The sequence below is a fragment of the Lathyrus oleraceus genome, chromosome 4 (genome assembly GCF_024323335.1).
Source record: "Lathyrus oleraceus cultivar Zhongwan6 chromosome 4, CAAS_Psat_ZW6_1.0, whole genome shotgun sequence".
Taxonomy (NCBI): domain Eukaryota; kingdom Viridiplantae; phylum Streptophyta; class Magnoliopsida; order Fabales; family Fabaceae; genus Lathyrus; species Lathyrus oleraceus.
The window spans coordinates 299,419,318-299,423,283 of record NC_066582.1 but is presented as its reverse complement, the minus strand read 5'-3'; positions in this window follow the sequence as shown (position 1 = coordinate 299,423,283).

The window sequence follows — 3,966 nt, the reverse complement described above, 5'->3', positions numbered from 1 at the left end:
GGATTGTAGGCATGAGTAGGAGGTATTGGTGGTGGTTGAGCCTCATCTTCATCGTCGTTGTTCAGGATGTGATCAACCTGTACCTCAGTCTCCTCTTCTTCTTCATCAACAACGTCGACCTCTACTTCGGCTTCTGGGTTGAGTTCATCTGACCATTGTGCATCATCTGCAGCATCTTCACCAGCTGGATCCTGATCGGTTAGTTGAGACTGTTGAGACGGTATACATGGTTGTATAGTAATGTACAACTCGATACAATCCATGCCTGAATGTTCATGACTAAGAAACATGCTTTCAACATCTTCATCGTCTCGTATCTTTAGGGGGAAAAACTTGCATTGACCATTCTCAAAAAATATAGGATTCTGATATGTCATCTTTGACACAATACCTGATGCTATAAAGGATTGTATTCTTTTTTTGAAATGCAAAAAGGTTGCATTTCTCTTCATTGTCACTCTAATGGTATCAGTGTTTCTAAAACAAAAACCATGAAGCTCAAACTCAAAAGTTTCACCGTTGCAGTGAACGTTGATACTGTATAATGATGAAGATGACATTTTGGAGATAAAAAGTATTTTGCAAGTGCAGATGAATGTGAGTGAAGATGAAAAGTATTTTGGAGATGAAAAGTATTTTGCAAGTGCAGATGAATGTGATAGTAAGACACTTAAATACATGGTATCAGTGTCTCACATTGAAGCTACTCTGAGATACTGTGTCAAGCATGCAAGTAATTTCAGAGATGAGGTGTCTGTCATGCAATACAGTGTGAGTTGATGTGTCAAGCATGCTAGGTAGTCATGAGTTGATGTGTCTGTCAAGCATGCTAGCTAGTCAAGACAGAAGTGAGTATTCAGCATGCAGGATACTAGAGAGCCACGTGTCTGAGATGATGTGTCAATCCTGCAAGACAGTGTGACTTGATGTGTCAAGCAGGCAAGCTATCAAGAAGGTAGTCATCAGCATGCAGGAGACAAGACAGACACGTGTCGGACACCTAAGATGGTCAGAGATGATGTGTCAAGCATGCTAGCCATCCATAAGTGAGTTGTTCAGCATGCAGGAGACAACAATGCCACGTGTCAGACATGCAGAAGGTGGCGCCAATTGGTTTGGCGCCTACCTTTAGGGCTTGTACATGGTCGCCAATTTAAATGGCGCCCCCATGGATTCAGTCCTCGAAACCAAGCATTCAGAACTAGCCTTGCATGCATGTACCCTATGGTGTCGCCAATTTGAATGGCGCCCCCTCTTTATATTGTACATGGTCGCCAAATGAGGTGGAGACACCATGCAAACACAATTTTTCATGCACTCCTCCATTTGCCTATAAATTGATCCACTCCTTCAACAATTCTTCCACACCAACATTCTCACTACTTCATCTACATTTCTCACTACTTCATCTACATTACTTCTTTTACAATTTCATCTTCAACAAAATCTTCCATTTTCATCTACACCAACTCCCCAACAATATGTCTTTACTCACAATGGGCGAAGCACACAGAGGAACAGTTGCAAACATCGCGACATACATAAGTTTTTTCTTATACTTCTTTTTTATGTTTCATCTCCACCAACCCCATTTTATTTTGAAATACCGACTTAGTCAAGTGTTACATTATTTCTATTATAGGATGTCTCAAGGTTTCGAACTCGAGTCCACGAATTTGTCCCAATGGACCCGATGATTCAACCTTATGTTGAACTCGCCGGTTTTGGTCACCTTAGCAAAATTATGTCTTGGTCTATAGATAACAAGTTCATTCTAGCCTTATGCGAAAGATGGAGGCCAGAGACACACACATTTTGGTTTCCAACCGGTGAGTGTACCGTGACGTTAGAAGACGTCTACATGCTTTTAGGACTACGAATTGAAGGCAAAGCTGTTAATGGTAAGACCAACTATGCAAATTCAATTTGCATGAAGCTTTTAAACACTTATTTGTTAGATGATAATGCTAGGGGACAAGGTATACTACTTTCACGCCTAAAGTCGTATTATAATAGTTTTTATTTAGATGAGCATTCTACCGAAGATGCTCGAATCATCAAAACTAGGTGTTACATTATGTTGTTACTAGGATCCTTTTTATTTCCCGAAGGTAGTGGTTCTAGCATGCATATTATGTACTTACCTTTACTTAGACATATAGATAGAATAGGTAGTTATAGTTGGGGATCCGCATGTCTAGCCTATCTCTATAGTTCGTTGTGCAAAAACTCCCACAAAGATACTTCTACATTTTCTGGATGTGCTGTTTTGCTACAAGCATGGGGATGGTCAAGACTACCGTCTCTAGCACCGGTCAATAACAACCCCTTCACTTTTCCATATGCAAAAAAGTAAGTTGTTTAAATTGCTATATCTTTACTTCCTTCCTTACAGTTTATTACCCATAACTAATTTATTTTAACTTTTTGGTGTAGATGGTCGGCACGCGGTATGAATTACAACAGATGTCCGAGACACTGTATTACTCAATATCGCAACCTGTTGGATCACCTTCGACCGACAGACGTAAGCAAAATAATTTCATTATTTCTTCATATTATGTTGACTTTTTCTACATTCATTTAAATCCTATCGTCTTTAACATTTCAGTTCATTTGGCGTCCATACCTTAATATGGATCATGAGCATCAGATCAACCCTGAAGACGCAGTCGTATGGACAACATGCACACCGATAATACGGTTCACAACAGTGGAGCTGCACAACACCGATCGTGTGAAGCTGCAGTTTGGTATGGTCCAGAATATCCCAGATCCCCCAGCTAGCCTAGGAGAATGGCATATGCGTAAAGTGAACGACCAATGGAACTACAACCCTTGGCAAACCTTCGCAAGATCAGAGTGTCGCAAGTGGAAGCACCGTCATGACCATGTCTTAACTGACGCAGTCATGCCAAATGAGGTAAAACCAAGTCGTACTTATATGGCTTGGTATAGATCAGTTGGATTTCAATTCATCGCCGATGATATGTACCTCTACGACCCACGCCAGACAAGTTACACACAAGAAGGATCAACATCTAACCCCCAACAACATTCTCAGCCCGGTTACTCACAACCACCTATCCGACAAACTTTCCGTTCCACAAACACACAAACATACAACCAAAACATGCCATTCACCCAACCCCAAAACCAAGAACATCCCCCATACCACCACCAACAAATGGACCATCAACCTTCGACCGAACATCGCTTCGCACCCACACCATCACCCTACCAAAGTCGCCTTACCCAAAACACTAACCGCCCCATCACCTACCGTAGCCAAGAACCCCAAACATCACAATACCAAAACATCCCACAACCATATCTCTTCCAAACACCCCAACAACCTTTCCAACCTTTCCTAGTCCCATCATTGTCACCCATGTCTCCCTTCAACCGTCCCGGTCGCCCATCCATGAGTCAACCACACCCCAACTTCTCTGGCATGGGTCATGAGCTTAGCTACGCCAGTACACCATCATTGAATACTGAAGACTATGCTGAGTTGGCTGAATACCTCAACGGATCTTCTCCTGTAGGAGGTAATGACGCTCCTGGACCATCAGATGAACAAACACCGGTGCAGAATCGTCAACGTGGGTTAGGGCCAAGGGTTAGGGTAGCTAGGGGATGAGGGACCGAAGGTCGGTTAGGTGATCCCGGTCATCACCATTAGGATTCTTTGTGTAAAATCCAAATTTTATTAATATCAATTCGTATTATGTCAAATTTATCTTTGTGTAAACTCCAAACATTAGGTTTCTTTCATAATTCTAAAATAAACACATATCATAATACAAAAATTTATAGGTCAGAAACCCTAATTCAAGGACTTGTTATTGTTATGTTGAAGGGCTTGAATTTGGTCCCTTTTGGCAAAATTCACATACACATGTTTTGACAAAAACCCTAATTTTGGGTCAAGTTCGCAAGGACCTACCTCACTCATTTTTAATT